A 21,381-nucleotide genomic window follows, 5' to 3' on the forward strand; every position below is an offset into this window, starting at 1 on the left:
AAAACACATCTAATTGATGAAATTAACACGTCTAATTGGTTAAATTAGACGTGTTTCCGATATCAATTAGACGTGTTCGCGGTAAATGTTAACCCTGGTTAAAATCTCATATATTTTCAAATAATACCCACCAAAATCTCAAATATTTCAAATAACACCTACCAAATACCAAAATGCACCATATATAACAAATTAAAATTACTACAAAATCAAACTATATATATAAATCATATATATAATATATAAATATCTTTAAAGTATTTACAAAAAAAGTCATAAATGTAATTTACAATAGACAAAACTCTAAACTAAAAAAAAATACTTTGTAGTTATAGCTGGTTCTTTGAGCACCCATCTAACATGTCATCCCTCTGCCAACAGTCCTCCGTCCTCCTGCCGCCTTCCTGCCTCTTGCCTCCCTCTGCCAACAACATTTTCTTGCCTCCCTTTGTAGTTTTTGTTACTCGCGTGTTTCATTGTTCAGCACCATCATCAATATCTACCACCTACACCTGTACCAAAGAAAAAAAAACATAACTTAGAAACCACCGCAGTCATAACTCTAAAAAACAACTCTAACGCTGTATCCATCACTCCTTGCCAGTAAGACGCCCTGCTCAGTTCATAACAATAATGTATGGTTCGACTATATTTGTATCGATGTATTATTTAACTGAAATTTTCTAATAATATAAACTAAATATAACATCTCAATCTAATGTTCAAAATCCGTACCAGTCATAACATTTTCAGGAGCAGCAAACACAAAATGAAGTTTATATTTTTAACCAAACACAAAATGAAGATAGTCCATTGAAATTTAGGTACCTAAGCCAAGTGGGTCAAAGCTAAAATCTCCAAGAAGGCTAGAATAAATCAACAAAACGAGATCAGTTCAATGGAAAGCATACATGAAGATCTGCGAGCATTCAAATAAACTTGCAGTTACTTCGTTTGAATCCTTAATAATAATTATTAACCTCAACAAAACCAAATCAACAACAACAACAACGATCATATGCATACACCTAATAAACCATTAGATGAAAAAAAAACTAACCTGAAACCGCTACCAGATGGCGTTTTCGCTACCAGAATCACCCCCAACAAATCGTCCAGCGATAAAGGGTTAAGCCCTAATTTGCCTTGTCAACAAGCAATCAAAGGTAAAAGATATCTACTGAAACCCTAATATAGCAAGAGTTAAACAGTCGGTGGTTTGCTGGAAAATAAACCAGTTGTTAGAGATTGCAAAACGTTGACGAATAAATCAAATTGTAGACTAATATTACTACGTAGATAATACATTAACACAACAGTGTTCACTCAATTTGAATAAATAAAGTTACAAATATCGACGAACAAAGTACAAAAAAGCAAGTATAAATACAGAGACAGCAACAACAAAAAATACAGTATATATACATATACATGCATTATATACAATTCAACAAATTATACCTGCGCTACATGAAGTAGGAGGATCCTTCCACAAATCCATAAGCTCATTCACAATACGTCTGGACGCCATAATGCCAACAGTTCAAAACCCTAATTAACGTCTCACAACCTAAAAAAACCCTAATTCAACAAGATACAGCTCAGTCAACAGCAGGATGCAAATAGGAAAACATGTTGAAAAAAACAATTACTGTTTACAATTTAAACCTCAAATTACCTGCAAACACCAAAAAAAGATAGTGATGCCGAGAAAGTGAAAAAATGACTGCCAAAAAATTAGCACCGCTGAAAAAAAAAACTGAAAAAAGTCCCATGAACATTAAACACAATAACCAAACACAACTTAAAATTAAAGCTTTAAAGTATCTGGGAGAACTAAAGACGATCGTATTATGTAAAAAATACAAAATTACTACAAAAGAAATCACACATTGGAACAAATAACTGAAAAACATAACAAAGCTAGTGACTGAAGAAAATATAAATTAAACAAAACCTAACACCACATGAGATGAGAGGTCGATTGAATTCATGAGAAAACTTGGAGAAAATTGCACACAAACACCAGAAAATTAAAAAAGAAAGCCAATAGAAATTGCAAAGTAAGGGAGAAAAAAATACCTGTAAAAAATAGATCGTGATTTCGCCTTTATACTGCAAATCATTAAGTCCGTTCATGAAATCAATTTCAATCGAATAGGGTTTGAAGAGAAAACCCCCAATTTTTTGCTTAATATTAAAAAAATAAAAATAAAAATCAATGTTGAGGACGTGTTTAGCGAAGATGCAATAAAAATATATTGGAAATTGACTTTTACGGTGTGTGAACATATGAAATGACCTGATTTCAGTTTTGTTGATTACTCGTAAATTGCAAATAGGGTCCTTTTAGTTTTCATATTCCTATTTCATTTCATATATTCTTGAATTATTGGAATTATTTAGACGTGTTTCAATTAAATGTGTTCCTCTAAACTAATTAGACGTGTCTATTTAACTAATTAGACGTGTTCCAATTAGACGTGTTTAAACTAATTAGACGTGTCTATGTAACTAATTAGACGTGTTCCTTGTAACTTATTAGACGTGTTATCAATTAGACGTGTTACTAGTAAAACTTATTAGACGTGTTAATCAATTAGACGTGTTCCTGGTAAACGTGGTTATCAATTAGAGGTGTTGTACTTATTTAGACGTGTTGCAGGTTTATAATTAGACGTGTTCATAATATTATTTAGACGTGTTCCGCACTTTTTTTGTTTAAAATGCTAATTAGACGTGTTCCTTTAGTTTATTTAGACGTGTTAGTGACTAACACGTCTAAATAAGGGGGTCTAAATGAGCATAAATGTAGTAGTGAAACTAGTTATCTGACGATACAACCGAGGCAGCTACGACTAGAAGACTATTCGAATTTCTTTCACCGGTGATAATAGTGTACGGAGAAGAGATCAGTATACCGTCATGTTACACTAATTACTCGAAGGTCCAGAAGTACATGAGATGAGAATGTCTCGCAATTCTGGCACATGTGAGTAAAGACGAGCCGATATTTAAGAGACCCGAATATTTCCCGACTATTAGAGATTGCCCTGAGGTTACACGTCCACCCCACCGTGAAGTCGAATTTTGAATTAATTTGGTGCCAGCAGCTGCACCCGTTACGCGTACAATATATGGACTTGCACCTTTAGAACTACAAGAGCTTCCCATGACGAGGAACATCGGGGTTGTAATGCCCTAAATTGTGACAGGTACTAGAAGGTAGGTCTCTTAGCCATAAATTTTCAAGTTGAAGCTCCGGTCTTGTTTGTTAAGAAGAAGGATGGGTCGATGAGATTATGTATCGACTATAGAGAATTGAACAAGTTGACAATCAAGAATCGGTATCCACTACCGAGGATTGATGACCTATTTGATCAACTACAGGAATGTGGTTGTTACTCGAAGATTGATTTGAGATCTGAATATCACCAATTGAGAGTTAAAGAAGCTGATGTCCCGAAGACGGCGTTTAGAACACGCTATAGACATTATGAGTTTAGGGTAATGCCGTTTGGTTTGACGAACGCACCGGCAGTGTTCATGGATCTCATGAACCGTGTGTGTAAGCCATACCTATATAAATTTGTCATTATGCTTATTGATGATATATTGGTGTACTCCAAGAACAAGGAAGAGTACGAACAACATCTACGTTCGATATTGACTATACTTAGAAAAGAGCAATTGTATGCAAAATTCTCTAAATGTGACTTTTGATTACCAGAGGTACAATTTCTTGGCCATGTTGTAGAGGCCAATGGAATACAGGTCGACCCAGCAAAGATTGAGTCGGTTAAGAATTGGGAAAATCCAAAGACGCCAACTCAGATTCGGTAATTTTTGGGTCTAGCTGGTTACTACCAGAGATTCATCGAAGGATTTTCTAAGATTGCCTGACCATTAACCGTGTTGACTCATAAATGCAAGAAGTATGAGTGGTCAGAACCGCAAGAAACTGCATTTCAGTTGTTGAAGGAGAAGTTAACAACTGCACCGATATTGTCTCTACCCGAGGGAAGTGAAGATTTTGTTGTTTATTGTGATGCCTCACATCAAGGAATGGGCTGCGTACTTATGCAACAAAATAAAGTTATTGCTTATGGATCACGTCAGTTAAAGATTCACGAGCAGAACTACACTACGCACGACCTTGAACTAGGAGTTGTTGTCTTTGCACTTAAAATGTGGAGACACTACCTGTATGGAACCAAGTTTACTACCTTCACTGACCATAAGAGTTTACAGCACATATTCGATCAGAAATAGCTCAACATGAGACAACGACGTTGGATGGAACTACTTAACGATTATAACTGCGAACTTCAATACCATCCGGGCAAAGCGAATGTTGTGGCGGATGCTTTAAGCAGAAAATACTGAGAGAAACCTCTCAGGGTTAAAGCTCTTAACATAGTTGTCCGTACGAATCTCACATCACAGATCCGCGAAGCACATCGAGAAGCCGTGAAGTAAGAAAACGTCGATGTTGAATTTATCAGAGGGATGGATAAGAAATTTGACATTAAGGAGGACGGAAAACGGTACTTTGCTAATCGAATCGGGGTACCAAAGTTTTATGGATTGAGAGAACTAGTGTTGGAGAAAGCACACAAGTCAAGGTACTCAATTCATCCGGGATCAGATAAACTGTACCAAGATTTGAAAGGCGTTTTGTTGGTGGCCAAATTTGAAAGCTGACATTGCTACCTATGTCAGAAAGTGCTTGACTTGCGCTAAAGTCAAGGCTGAACATCAGAAGCCATCGGGTTATTAACTCAACCAGATATTCCCCAGTGGAAATGGGAAGGTATTACAATGGATTTCATCACGAAACTGCCGAGAACGGTGGGAGGTTACGATACTATTTGGGTTATCGTGGATCATCTCACCAAGTCTGCACACTTCTTACCGATAAGAGAAACTGATAAAATGGAGAAGTTGGCTCAGATCTACATTAAGGAAGTCGTCTCTAGGCATGGAGTGCCTATATCTATTATATCCGACCGCGACAGCAGATTCACTACCAGATTTTTGGCAGTCATTACAGAAGGTAATGGGGACCCGTTTGGATATGAGTACAGCATATCACCCCCAGACAGATGGCCAGAGCGAATAAACTATTCAAACTTTTGAAGACATGTTGCGAGCATGTGTCATTGATTTCGGAAACGGATGGGATAAGTACTTACCACTAGCTGAGTTCTCATACAATAACAGCTACCATGCGAGCATTAAAGCTGCACCTTTCGAAGCGTTGTAAGGAAGGAAGTGTAGATCTCCCGTGTGTTGAAGCGATTTGGGGGATAATCAGTTGACAGGTCCTGAGATTATTCAGGAGACAACGGAGAAAGTCTTGCAGATTTAGGAACGATTGAGAACGGCTCGGAGTCGTCAAAAGAGTTATGCCGATGTTAGGCGGAAGGACATAGAATTCCAAGTTGGTGACAAAGTTATGCTTAAAGTATCACCTTGGAAGGGTGTTATACGGTTCGGAAAACGAGGCAAACTGAGTTCGAGATATGTTGGACTGTTCGAGATAACTGAAAGAGTTAGACCGGTAGCTTACAGATTGGAACTGCCACAAGCACTCAGTGGTATACATGACGTTTTTCACGTATCCAACTTGAAGAAGTGCTTAGCTGACGAGAATTTGATTATTCCTTTAGAGGAACTGCGCATCGACGAAAAACTTCATTTCATTGAAGAACCTATCAAAATATTGGGCCGGGAGGTCAAATGGTTAAAGCAAAGCAAAATTCCTATCGTTAAAGTTCGGTGGAACGCGAGAAAAGGACCAGAGTTCACGTGGGAGCGTGAAGACCAAATGAGACTGAAATACCCGCAACTATTTTCGGATGAAACTACTTCAGCGGACGTTCACTAAAATTTCGGGACAAAATTTTCAATAACAGGTAATGTAACAACCCTGCTTTTTCCGTCACTTCCGTTAACCTTCTGTTAATTTATTTAACGGCAATTACTTGACTTTTGTGTATTTATGTGTAGTAAATACTTACTTGATCCTTGGAGGGTTACGATAATTAATATGGGTTAATATTAATTTGAAAATATATTTCTGATAAAGAAATACGATAAAAACGCTACGGTTTGAATAACTGCTTTTTGAGCGACGAAACGCTCGGGTTTATTTTAATAATTAATTTATTAATTATTAATTTTTAAAAAATATTTAATTTATTGGGATTTAATAAATTAAACGTTTGGTTGCATTTTAACGATCGATTTAGCGTTCCGAGCCTTAGGAACGGTTAAACTTCACTTGAAACGGACCACGCCAAAACGCTTTTACAAAACAAGAGACCGTGAGTACCCCACTTGGGCCATTCGGCCATGAACCTCCCTGCTCCCCTTCACGTCGATCATCACCACCATAATAACACCATCAATTTTTCACAATTAGATTAAACACTCAACATCAAAGTTGCAATTCGTGTCATCCTCTATGCGTGTGTATTGTTCTTTTCGCGATCAAAGGTATAAATAGCTAACCCTAATTCTTAAAATCAGATTTTTATTAAGGTTTCATGATTTAGGTTGTCTATTGCTCAAGTCTTGATGTTTGATGAATGCTAGATGCGATAAATTGCTCGTTTTGATTGTTTAATGCGAAAACCGAAATCTTTATTGGTGTGTACAGTAATTTTAATTTTTCAATTGCATGATATTATGTGATAATTAGAATCCTCATGAAAAACTATTGATTTTAGGCTTTGGATTCACTTGATTTCGTTTCCGGATGATCAAGTTATGGCCATTTGAAATTAACGTTGTGTTTTTGTTGTTTAATCAGAAATCTGGGTTTGATAGACCACGAATTGGCTTGTGAAATTAATACCATTTGATAGATAATTTAAAAATAATCAATTTTCACTAGGATATCATGTCGTTTGCTTATGTATAACTTGAGATATGCTAAAACGAATGAAAATGTGGATTTTGACAGCACTTGCATGAAAACAGCCTTGTATGATAAAATGTGTTAACTTCTGGGTTTAAAGCTTTGCATATTTAAAATGTACACAAAAATTAATTCACTTTTTATGTAGATATCATAGTCTAATTGTATATATATCTTTGGATAATCGCGTGCGAATGTGACTAGCAAAACTAGGATCGAATCAGCAACTTGCTCTCTGTTTTATACTCTGTGGTTTGTGTTTATTGAATTAGCATGTATGCTTCTGGAATATGAATTTCGATATGATAGGTGACATATGGTTAGTTAATGGAAATCTCTAAAACCTTATGCATTGGGCACAATAGGGCCATAGATTGTGTAAATTCTGAATTGAGCTGAAAACAGGATATCCAACTTACACGAATAAACTGTACAAATTGGCTAAACAAAAATTGCTCATCTTTTAATATGTGTTAGTGTGACTTGTCCTTGAACCATGTCCACTGACCTTGTATCAATTGCATGTCCCTAGCTCCAGTTATAGCCAAAACGAAATCAGTGCGCGGTCAGAAACTGACTTGGCAAACCATAAATGTACCCCTTCTGATTCCTAACTTTTAATCATCGTATGAGACCCTGGCTGGACTTTTTGAAATCGATTTTGTGTATACTTGTGATCTGGAGTTTTCCATATTTTCATGAATTTTGTACTATGAGATAATATGCTAAGTTTGCTACGTGTACATGAACTTTATGCATGACGATAAACTGAAATTGTGAAATTGACCAGTTATGATCTAAAATGTGATGTTTGACTTAGGTTTGACATGTTGACCAATATTTGACATGAATCTACTGATGTTGACCTTAGTTGACTACTTTGACCAAGTTTGACTTTTGGTTTGACCTCGGTTGACTTTGTTTGACTTACATGATCTAGTTGACTATATGTTGACTTTTATTTTGAAATGCGTCGAGTCGAGCAATAAGACAACTTATACTATGAAACCACATTGTTTAAAATATATATGTTGACCAACCTAAATACGTATACTTAGGTTGCATTACTCGGCTACAATCCGTGCAAGTTATTGTCTTTCATCCGAACTGTTCTAAGGTGAGTCTACAGTCCCGCTTTTTACATGTTTTCAGGGATGAGAATACACGCTGTTGTACTTACATCTTCAAATGCTTTTTATATTGACACGAGTACTATATATACATATTGAGTTTGTTCACAAAGCCTCTAGCTTGAATACTTTTAATACCATCGGTGTAAGCACAATTTAGATGGACGGATCCGTTAGGTTGACAACCTCACCCTACTTTATAACTGTGGTGCATTTACTTTGAACATTAGATACACTCGAACAAGTGTATAACATTTTATGAGGTAAGGAGAGTGTAGTGGTTTCTATGCTCTGGTCATTGCTAGTATTCAGGTGCTCATAGATTATGTAAACGTTTCACAACTTGGAGTTGTACTTGTAAAATCTCATGGTTAAGGAACTTAAACTATTTCTCTGATAACCGTTTTTCAAATGCTATGATACGTTACTTGAAAATGTGGTTTACAAACATTTGAAAACTAGACATGGTAATGTCTACAAGTATATGAAACGAAACTATTTTTACGTCACACAATTGGAACTTGACATCGCTGTTTACGAACAGTTAACACTTGACATTGCTGTATGCAAACTTTTGACATAAAACTTTGGTGGTCTCCCACTAACAAACGTTTTCGGAATATTATTTCTTAAACATACTGTATTGTTTACCTAAACCTGTAGATTCACTCAACATTATTGTTGATCCCGTTTTGATTGTTTTATTCTCATGTATTAATTGCTTCCGCTGTAAAATATTGTTGTTACGTAGAAGTCAAGCCAAGCACTGGGATCAGAGTTAACATTCCATTAAAGGGATTTATGACGGGGTGTTATAGTGTGTTGGAGATTTCTATTCTGGTTTCCTTTGGTGTGACCTGTTGTTTTTTAACAGAATCATTTGATGATGATGAAAATTTGAAGCAACCAAAGCAACTCTCTATAAATGAGGTTGGCCATGGTGTGTTAAAAATAAATCATTTTATTGATTATTTTATGTTGTGAAAATTAAGGAAATGTTTGATTCACAAGGAATTGAATGATTATATGGAAAACAAGAAATGTATTTGAAAAGATGTTGTGTTAAAAATGTATTTGATTCGTTTCGACTAAGGATGTAATTTAGAATAAATAATGTCTTTAAGGACTATTTCTACAGTTTTAATTTGGCGGGGATGAAAAGATAAAAAAAAAGGAACAACACATGGATGATTTAAGCAATTTTATCTTTTACTTTTTTTCCCGAAACGAAAGAACCTAAAAACGTAAAACAACCAAACTGACATCGACATACCATTTTCTGGTACTTAAAAAAATGTATTACTCGTATGAACAAGGATACAGAGCCCGCGCTTCGCTCTGGGTAGTTTTGGTTGGTTAAAAAGGTTAACGGGTCGGTTAATGTTCGGTTAATTGAACGGTAAAAAACGTTTAACGGTCGGGGTACTAAATGTTTAAAAAGTAAATGAGTAAAATAGAATGGTAAAAAGAAAGTAAAAAAATTATATCAATTTTTTTGTTGTTGAAATATAGGTATACCGAAATACCTTCAAAGTTGGGGGTATTTTCCATATTGGCATCATGAACAGTAAATCTCATTTAGTAAATTAGTTAATGTTAAGTTTCTATGTTCTCCGGGTTATGTAAAAAGAATAGTAGCCTAGCAAATATAATGTCGAAATAACCACTCAGGCTTGCCTAAGTGGTCACCGAGTTGCCCAATGAAGCATACCACCCGGGTTTAATTCATGGCTATGCCAAATTGTTCAAAAAGGGAGTGTGACTAGAGGGTGCGCATAATGCGCAATTCACTTGATACCATGTCTCGCACTCGGGGGGCTTGATAACCTGAGGTTTTACCTTCTATGGGAGAGCCAATGTGTTCGTTTATAGGAGAGTTTCCTCGCTTACCAAAAAAATATGATATCGAAATCTCGAGAAGTAACTTTTACTTATATTTTAGGTGGCAATTAGAGGTCCTTTTTTCTTTTACACTTTAACCTGTGAGCATGACTATTTAAAACAAAACCATTTGATTCAATTCAAAAATTAGCATATATGCCCTTAACGTCAACTACTTCAGTTGGAGTCTTTCTAAAAAGTAGTTACATTGCAAGTATGCAGAAAAATAAGTAGTGTGTTAGCTTACCACCAGATCCCTGGTCGGCAATATTCACCCCAACCACAAACATAAATCCTCGACGAGCTTTAGAATTTAGACAACTAAACATCCCTTTTTTAATTTGAGTTATTAAACCTGTTGTTTATAAAGGTAAATTATTTATATAGAATTAGAAGGATTTAATTAAAGCTTTATATATATATATATATATATATATATATATATATATATATATATATATATATATATATATATATATATATATATTGTTTCAAAAACGTAAACGTAGTACGACAAAATATTTTTCTATTATTTAACCGATTATAAATAAACGTTGAAATATAAGTAGTTTTTTAAAAAAAAAACTAAAATATAAATATATCAATACATATAAGATGTACAAATTTATATTTTAAAAAATATATATATTTTACAATGTGACAAAGTATAATTTAAATATAAAACGTTCGATATTATTAAACATATTTTAATAAACAACGAGACGGTGATTTAAAGAAGCAAATGACCAAAACACTCAAATGTATGAATTACATTTCTTGTAATATAAATTATTGGCGAATAAGTCTAATTATTGATAAAGGTACATGTCGCGAAATGTAAAGTACCAGTTTCCTAAGCGTACGAAAGAACGTTGGAGAAACCAGAATCGGGACCTAAGTCGGGCTTCAACGTACAAGTTATCGGAACTAAATTTATAAATTAACGATGCACGAGAATATATTATAATATATAAATAATTATATAAATTAAATATATTATATATAAAATATAATATTAAACCCAGCAGTCCACGTGAAAAACTAATCGACAGCTGGAACAGGGCACCATGCGATCGCATGGCTAAGCCCCATAAATTCCATGCGATCACATGGGTGGGGTTGGTGGCTCAAATGCTATAAAACGAGCGAGTCCAGTTTTCATTCATCCATCCTCTCGACTCTCTCTATATTATATATTTATATTTATTATTATTATTATTATTAAGATTAATATTATTATTATTATTATTAATCTCAATATTATTATTAGTAGTATTATTATTGATATATACATAAAATACTACGACGGAGTGATGTTCGAGCGATTTCAAAATGAGTTTTTCAAGTGGGATAGATCAAAGGATAATATGGGTTATAGCTATGGAGATTATGGGTATGGATCGGGGGTATAGCTCGTGAGGCTAACCTAGTGTTTATCATCTCCGTTGCGTCTACGTACTTTGTTGCAATATTGAATCACAATATTGATACATGAGCACTCATAACTTAACTTTTATATATTAATAGTGTATCCCTGACTAGTGCTCGAATATATATGATTATGCATGCTTGTATGTTTAATTTCGTCGTTTAATGGTTTATGATGAATCATGAATTTAATACTTATGTTACTGAGATAAGATATATGATATGCATGTCGTTGGAAAGCTGGAAAAAAATTAATAACTTTTCATTATGAAAGCGAATGGTTTCGATGAACGGATTAAAAGATATGACCAACTGAATTTTAGTATTATTATGATTATTTTTATTACTATCATCGTTATTATCATTATCTAAAAATTATTGTTATTATCATTATCATTATCGTTATTAATATAGGTATTATCATTAAAGATTGTTATTATTATTATTATTATTACTATCACTATTATCATTAAGGTTATTATTATTATTATTATTATTATTATTATTATTATTATTATTATTATGATATTTATTATTATTAGTATCATTATCATTAAAACTAATATTAGTATCATCTAAGTATTATGATTACTATTATTATCATTACTATGAATGCGATATAAACGAGGACTAAAAGCTATTAAACAAATCGATTAGGAAATAATGAGTATAAGTATCATGATGAAATTAAAATATTGTAAGATATTGATTTAGATAAAAATATCGTTTTCATTATTTTTATCATTATTATTAAAAGTATATCATTAATATTAAAACTATCATTTTTATTAAAATTATCATTTTAATAGAAATATCATTTTTATTATAAAATATTATTATTATTATTATCATTTTAGTATTTTTATTAAAAATTACCATGTTGAATAGAATTATTATTTTCGTATAAAATATTATTATTGTTACAGTCAATATTAAAAAGTATCGTTATCATTAAAAATTATCATGTTTGTTAGAAAATATCATTATAAATCTTAAAACTTATATTTTTATTAAAATTATCAAATTTATTAATATTATTAGTATTATTAATAACAACAATATTATTATCATTAACATGACTATAATATTTTTATCATTATTAGTAATAATATTATCATTATATTAGTATAACTGCAAAATATTATTATTATCATTAGTAAATATAAATATTGTTATTATTAGTATTACTATTAAAATAATATTATCATTACAAAATAATACAACTTTTACTCATTATGATTATTATCAATATTTTTTTATCAAATAATATGTGATACAAGGATATTTTTACCACATGTAATATAATTACCTTAATAATATATATCACTATATCTTTAAGATATTGAGTGAACTGTATAAATTTTATTACTTGATATATATGAAAGTATATTTTCATCATATATAAAATTTAATATTAATTTTTATTTATTAATATATGACTTGTATTATTTACTCTAATAAAATCTGATAAATATATTTAAATATATAAAATGACTATATTTATGTTATATAATAAACATGTATAGATTTTGGAAATCATTTTGGGTCAAATTGACTTTTGTTGACTTTTGCATATCAGTCTCGAGTATTAGAATTGTGGTACACTATGACTTGACCTAAATTGTTAGACAGATATTGACCATTATAAATATATATATATATATATATATATATATATATATATATATATATATATATATATATATATATATATATATATATATATATATATATATACACACTTAATATAGGTTCGTGAATTTTAGGCCAACCTTGCACTTGTTCAATGCCATCATATGCATAATTACTACGAAATACAGTATTGTGAGTTTCATTTGCTCCCTTTTTAAATGCTTTTGCAATATATATTTTTGGGACTGAGAATACATGCGCTGCTTTATAAATGTTTGACGAAATAGACACAAGTACTTAAAACTACATTCTATGGCTGGATTATTAAACCGAATATGCCCCTTTTTAGTCTGGTAATCTAAGAATTTGGGAACAGACCCCCAAATTGACGTGAATCCTAAAGATAGATCTATCGGGCCCAACAAGCCCCATCCAGGTTATGGATGTTTTAGTACTTCGATTTTTATATACAGATGAGTGTACCTGTATATTTGGGGATATTCTATATGAATCTTGTTAAGGTCGGTTACCAGGTGTTCACCATATGAATGAATTTTTATACAGATGAGTGTTCCTGTATGATGAATTTTTTTTTTTTTTTTTTTTTTTTGCAAATGAGTGTTCCTGCAGTTAACTTTGAAAATTAAATCTTGTGGTCTATTTAAATGATTGAAATGATTAATTACGATAAACTAATGAACTCACCAGCCTTTTGGTTGACACTTGAAAGCATGTTTATTCTTAGGTATTAAAGAAATCTTCCGCTGTGTATTTGCTCATTTTAAAGATATTACTTAGAGTCATTCATGGCATATTTCAAAAGACATTGCATTCAAGTCGTTGAGTTCAATAAAGACTATCATTAAGTAAATGACAGATTAGGTCATTTATAGTTGGATATTATGAAATGGTAGGCATGCCTGTCAACTTTCGATGTAATGAATGTTTGTCTTTTAAAAACGAATGCAATGTTTGTAAAATGTATCATATAGAGGTCAAATACCTCACAATGTAACCATATGTTATAGTATTCGTCCTTATGGATTAGGACGGGTTGCTTCACATAGGCGCTTAACTTCAACTAGTTCAGTTGGAGTCTTCTTAGGAATAGTTGCATTGCAAGTAGGCAGGAAAATAAGTAGTGAGTAAGCTGTTGGTGCATTTTATGTAAATACCTAGTTCTATGTGTTATGTACGCTAATTTTAGTCATTGGTTATCGAACATTATTGTAACAATATCTTACTTTGATGTTTAGATAGTGATTATAAATCGTTAAAGTTTTATCAAATGTTTTTTAGACCGTAAAATGATTGTCTAGACTGTAGGTTGGCTGTCTAGACCATCACCCTATGGAAGAAGACCATCAGGAGTGGGACCAATACCATCGATGGTCACTGCAGATTACTATATATAGGGTTTACGAGTTTCTTTGTCATGTGACACACCCTACACATACCCTAGTTGTGACGACCCAGAAATTTTCGATCAAATTTAAACTTAATCTTAATATGATTTTGACACGATGAGCAAAGCTTGCGTTATTGAGTCTTGAAAATTTTGAACTGTTTTCATATATGCAATTACCTTGTGACTATTCCCGACGATTCACGAACATCGATGCATAAATAGATATGTAATATATATATATATAAATATATAAATATATAATATAAATATTAAAGATTCAGTGAAGTATATAATTACTAGATGTGATATGATAAATGGTAATATATTATATGTAATTAAAAGTTAAGGTATAATTGCTATATTAATATTATTATCATTACTTTCATTAATATTATTATTAACATTAATATTAATATTAATATTTATATCATAAATATTAATACATAAATAATATATATACATATAAAATTTGAAAAGTATAAGTTGTTATATTATTACTGTTATTATTATTATTATTATTATTATTATTATTATTATTATTATTATTATTATTATTATTATTATTATTATTATTATTATTATTATTATTATTATTATTATTATTATTAGATAAAAATATAGATATGAAAGTTGGCATATATAAATTGATATATTAATATTATTAGTATTATTGTTATTATGATTATAATTAGTATTATTATTATTAATAATATTATTGTTACACATTTTATTGTAATAATTATTATTGGTAATAATATTATTATTACTATTACATTATTATAAATTTGTATTACTATTATTAAGAGTAATATTATTATATTATTATTTATTAACAAAGTTAACTAAAATTTATAAATATAAGTACAGATATAAAAACAGATATGAATATTGATAGATATATAAATCCAGATAAAAATATATACTGAGATATATATGGAAATCAGATACAGAGTAGATTTCTTTTGCACATCCACATCAAGTTTCATCACATTTGTTTATATCTGCTTAACTTAATCCCTCAAAATCGAATTTATCCCAAATCTGTTATCCATCTGTAACATCCCGCCTTTTTCCGTTAAATTTATTTTTAACACCGTCTTTTTCTTTTAAATAATACCTTTCGTTATTTAAATTCGTAGTTTCCGTTGACTAACGTTCACAATAATTCCGTCATTTAATTATAACATCTCTCGTTAACTTGCGTTTTAAAAATATTCGTTTGGTTAATTCCCGCACCCGCTCTGAAACTTGAGGGACTAGTTCCGCCACTTGACCAAAGAGGTGGCTAGTAGTTGACTAGTCAACCACTCACCACCTCCACCCCTCATTCATCCATTTCTTCTTCTTTCTTTCTTTCTTTTTTTCTCTCAAGAACACAAACATAAATCATCATCTAAATTCGGATCGGGAAGCAAACTTCAAAACAAATTACATATTTGGAATCCTCTCTTCATCCTCTACAATTTGATACCAACTTCATCTCGTTTGGGTAACATTTCTAAAACTCTAGATTTCTTTAAATTCGTGTTTTTGACTTGAAATTGTGTTAGTTAGTGTCTATGGCTCGTGTATAACATGAATATATGTTTTGTTTGCTCGATTCGTTGTTTTGAGTAACTAGTTTGAACATTTGAAATGGGTTAGCTTAATCCTTGATTTTGGATGAGTTAATATTGTTAGATTGTTAAAGTGCATGTTTTAATTGTGTTACTAGTATCACTAGCTTCGTTTTGATGTGTAGGTTGATTAAGAAAACTTCAAAAACCCGATTAGTGATTTTGTGATGTTTGACTAGGGTTTGATAGTTCTTGACATGAACTTTTGATGCTTGAATGCCATGGAATGTTAATTGTTAGTGATTAGTTGTAATGTATGCTTAATTACCTTCGAAACGGCATATCGTATGTGTAAATTGGATTCCCGAATCATAAAATACGTTTTACGAACTTGAAACTTTGAAAATAAACCCTTCTTGATCAATTGACGAGTTTTCGGTTATTGTAATTGATGTTTTTGCTTGTGAAAGGTAGTTAATTGTATTCCTTGTCAAAAGAGCTTTCCAATGATATAAGATGCGTATTCTAAGTGTTTACGGTTTGCGTTTTGTGCTAAATTGAATTTTGGATCAAGACTTGAACTTTTGAAACTGACCAGGCACCAGACCACGTTATTTGTCGCGCCGCGGAGCTTTTTGTCGCGCCGTGGCCCAAAGGGTGATTTTAGAACATGTTTTTCAGGCTTTCTGACCTTCAACATAGGCATTTGTCGCGCCGCGGAGCAATTTGTCGCGCCGCGACAATTGCCTGTTTCATCCGAACTTCAGCAAACTTGTTTTGGCCATAACTTTTTGACCGTAACTCCGTTTTCGATGAATCAAATATCGTTGGAAACGTAATAAGATTTCCTTTCTAATGGTAAGGTTTTGAAATGTCAACTCAAATTTATTACAATCGTTCTAACATGCTTTTATACTTGATTCTTGCATGAAACTTGACAACGTGATTCACATGCTATACTATTCGAGTCGTAACGAGCCATAGGACTAATTGAACACATTTCACCCGACCTTGTGTCGTAACCGGTTAATTGATACAATTTACTTGTTTAGGTCAAGGCTAAGCAACATTCATGCACACGTTTACTTTGTGAAGTACATTTATTACTCGTGCACTCGAGGTGAGATCATAGTCCCACCTTTTCAACAACTTTTATTCTTTTAAATCGTGGGCTGAGAAACATATACATTACATACTTATATACATTTCATATGTATATATACTTTTCATACTTTTATACTTTGAACACAAATACGAATACAAAGATACAGACGAGTTAGAACAAAAGTCCTCAATCCAATTATCATTAGTTCCACTTGCAGGGTGTAAGTGTAAGCGAGTGATTATGTTGTGTGGCCATACGGGTTTAACGAACCCTCATTCAGACGGTTCGCTACCGTTAGTGGATGAAATATAATTTCAACGTGCATAGTGTATGTTCTAACACTATATTCAAAAATTCAGAGGGAAGATTCAGTTAAGCTTTGGTAATTGGGTGCTCGTAATACAAACTACATTCTTCGGAATAAATACGATTTGGATAATCATCTATACAAACTATTGTGGTTCAAAATATACGTTTACAAATACATTTATGATCTCACCAACGTTTTTCGTTGACAGTTTTCTACATGTTTTCTCAGGTTCATACATGGCTATTTGATACATGCTTCCGCGTACATTCATACTTGCTTGGGGTCAAGCATACATACATGCATACGCTAGTGATAGCACCTTTGGATTCAAACATATTGTTTACATACTTACGCTATTTATAGCAACTGTGATTTTCAACTTATATTATGTCGCAAGTCATTTCATTTATACTTTACAATTTTTGGTAATCTTAAACTTGTTGTCGAATTGTTTGTAAACTAAACTTTGCAAGTCATGCACGTTTCAAATGAATGCGACATAATTTTGGTCAAACGCGTCTCATATAGGGACTATGACCACGCAACGGGACCTAAGTAGCGGCGCCGTCAATGACGATTTGGTCGGGTCGTTACAGATGGTATCAGAGCGTTGGTTGTAGGGAACTAGGACGTGCATTAGTGTGTCCAACAGAGTCGTTAGGACGCATTAGTGAGTCTAGACTACAACCGGATAGTTAGCCATTGCATTCTGACATACATTTGCTATAGATAACACTTACTTGACTACTTGTGCATTATACTTGAATCATTCTTAGGCAAACTTTTTAATGGTACCCAAACTTTCATCATACGAACTCGTATTCCGCCAATTTTTGGTAAAACACGTGAATTCAAGATTCATACGCGTACGGATGACCGCGACTTCGTTAGCCACTCTAGCTCGGGAACTCTAATTCTTTGGTTGTTATCCACCCCGTCTTAGCTTACTATCCATGAGTATTGTAAAGTCACCGTCACTACTCTAGATGAGTATCGTCATCACTATTTATCGCTACGGTTGCGTACTACTTGTTATCATGACTCGTTACTCTTTTCATACCTAAATACATATTGTCTGACTCGAACCACATTGACGTAAACAATCAACTATACACTTCCCTCGGGGAACGCATCTTCAGAGTTGCACCAATTCTTTCGATTTAATACGAGTCACGTTTGAGACGTCGTTACATTTTGTTTATTTTAGATTTTCGCGATGACACGAACTTGAATCTATAGAGTGATGTGGGAATGGAGGTATGAGTTAGCGTAATATAATGACACTCGATCAACGTGGTTATATTACGGTAAGACATACCAAAGTTCTAGTGACACGTGATGGTGGTTAGACTCGATCAACCTAAACACCACCATGTGCCATGTACATGACTTCATCTTTTCAGGTTTGGACATCCGAAAACTCCGAGAATATTTATAACAACCATACCGGGGACACACCTTCAATTATTGTCAAATTATATTTATGCTTCCGAATGAATTACCGATTCCATTCGACTTCAACCGTATGTCACACGGGTATACTAGCTCGTCCTCGCGCAGTCTTGTTGACTAACTACAATTTACTCGTTATGCTCACAGCGGGGCGGAAACTTCTCTTGCATCACCCTCGTAATTCCGGTTCAGGAAATCTTTATTTTAAACTTTCAATGGAGGGAGGGACTCTCCACGTAATACTAGTATTCACCTCGAGGGTGAATAGTTCCGACGAACGTTTTTGGAAACCGATGAATCTTCCGCGACGCGAATATTCTTGAGAAACTTGTCCTAGCTAACGTTTTCAATTCCTAGCAAACTTGTTCACTATGCCTTAGGGAAATGTACCCCGTTTCGGATTGAGATCCTCGTTCCACTTCTAGATTTTGGAGTACCTTACAAAAAGCCTCGGGACCGCGTTTAGACACGAGTACCGCGTACCATCCACAACCCGACGGACCGAACAAACATGCGATTTAAACCTTGGAAACCATAATACAAGTTTGTATTACCAACTTCAAATTTACTTGAGAAAAGTATTTTTCTTAAACCGAATCCTCGTACTACAATGATTTTCATTCGAGTTTTAACGTCACTCCTTTTGAAACCACATGTGACCGGAAACGTCATTCTCCTTTGTCGAACCAAGTAAACGATGATCAATTCACCGGGGCCGAGGTTATTCATGAGCAACCGAGAAAATTTATTCATATTCAGGTAAAACCCTACGCGACTCGTAATCACCAAGAGCTACGCCGATGTTAGACGTAAACATTTCAAATTCCACGTGGGAAACCGCGTCACGTTAAGAGTCGCATCTTGGAAAGGTGCAATCCGTTTCGGGAAACGTAGGAAGCTAAATCCGCGATATTTTGATCCTTTAAATTCTTGGGGTGTTTTGGACCCGTCGCTAGCCGTTTAGACTCTTCCGACTCATCTTGGGTCTCCGTTTATCCTACGTTCGATGTATCAACTCAAAGACGTGTTTTGCGAAACGAGAACTTGTTATCTTCTTTGATGAACTCACTATCGACGATAAACTTCATTCCTAGGAGGGCCGGTCGAAACCATGAATCGTGAACCCAAACTCTAAGACGACGTGAAATCCCGACTGTCAAAGTTCGTTGAAATACCCAAGGGAGTACCTTCACTTATTCGTAGAACCGACAACGCAAGATCTCGAGGAAGAAACAACGACTACTACTTCCAACTAAATTTCGGGACGAAATTTCTTTTGAGGTGTGGATAATGTAACATCCCGCCTTTTTCCGTTAAATTTATTTTTAACACCGTCTTTTTCTTTTAAATAATACCTTTCGTTATTTAAATTCGTAGTTTCCGTTGACTAACGTTCACAATAATTCCGTCATTTAATTATAACATCTCTCGTTAACTTGCGTTTTAAAAATATTCGTTTGGTTAATTCCCGCACCCGCTCTGAAACTTGAGGGACTAGTTCCGCCACTTGACCAAAGAGGTGGCTAGTAGTTGACTAGTCAACCACTCACCACCTCCACCCCTCATTCATCCATTTCTTCTTCTTTCTTTCTTTCTTTTTTTCTCTCAAGAACACAAACATAAATCATCATCTAAATTCGGATCGGGAAGCAAACTTCAAAACAAATTACATATTTGGAATCCTCTCTTCATCCTCTACAATTTGATACCAACTTCATCTCGTTTGGGTAACATTTCTAAAACTCTAGATTTCTTTAAATTCGTGTTTTTGACTTGAAATTGTGTTAGTTAGTGTCTATGGCTCGTGTATAACATGAATATATGTTTTGTTTGCTCGATTCGTTGTTTTGAGTAACTAGTTTGAACATTTGAAATGGGTTAGCTTAATCCTTGATTTTGGATGAGTTAATATTGTTAGATTGTTAAAGTGCATGTTTTAATTGTGTTACTAGTATCACTAGCTTCGTTTTGATGTGTAGGTTGATTAAGAAAACTTCAAAAACCCGATTAGTGATTTTGTGATGTTTGACTAGGGTTTGATAGTTCTTGACATGAACTTTTGATGCTTGAATGCCATGGAATGTTAATTGTTAGTGATTAGTTGTAATGTATGCTTAATTACCTTCGAAACGGCATATCGTATGTGTAAATTGGATTCCCGAATCATAAAATACGTTTTACGAACTTGAAACTTTGAAAATAAACCCTTCTTGATCAATTGACGAGTTTTCGGTTATTGTAATTGATGTTTTTGCTTGTGAAAGGTAGTTAATTGTATTCCTTGTCAAAAGAGCTTTCCAATGATATAAGATGCGTATTCTAAGTGTTTACGGTTTGCGTTTTGTGCTAAATTGAATTTTGGATCAAGACTTGAACTTTTGAAACTGACCAGGCACCAGACCACGTTATTTGTCGCGCCGCGGAGCTTTTTGTCGCGCCGTGGCCCAAAGGGTGATTTTAGAACATGTTTTTCAGGCTTTCTGACCTTCAACATAGGCATTTGTCGCGCCGCGGAGCAATTTGTCGCGCCGCGACAATTGCCTGTTTCATCCGA

The 21,381-nt window shown here is 33.5% G+C and overlaps 1 long non-coding RNA gene across 4 annotated transcripts; it reads right to left on the reverse strand.

Annotated features, from left to right (window-relative positions):
• Nucleotides 1–254: 254 nt before the first annotated feature.
• LOC139867095 (uncharacterized) lies at nucleotides 255–2,148 on the reverse strand. Of its 4 annotated transcripts, none has more exons than XR_011765755.1 (5): nucleotides 2,083–2,148; nucleotides 1,679–1,726; nucleotides 1,061–1,570; nucleotides 829–919; nucleotides 255–512 (listed from the first exon to the last, which is right to left on the reverse strand). It is a non-coding gene; the product is annotated as an uncharacterized lncRNA (long non-coding RNA). The 4 variants fall into 4 exon arrangements; XR_011765753.1 differs by lacking the exon at nucleotides 2,083–2,148 and having other exon boundaries at nucleotides 1,061–1,222; nucleotides 1,462–1,581; nucleotides 1,679–2,061; XR_011765754.1 differs by lacking the exon at nucleotides 2,083–2,148 and having other exon boundaries at nucleotides 1,679–2,062.
• Between the last annotated feature and the right edge of the window lie 19,233 nt (nucleotides 2,149–21,381).

Source organism: Rutidosis leptorrhynchoides, chromosome 9, assembly GCF_046630445.1.
Source record: "Rutidosis leptorrhynchoides isolate AG116_Rl617_1_P2 chromosome 9, CSIRO_AGI_Rlap_v1, whole genome shotgun sequence".
Lineage (NCBI taxonomy): Eukaryota > Viridiplantae > Streptophyta > Magnoliopsida > Asterales > Asteraceae > Rutidosis > Rutidosis leptorrhynchoides.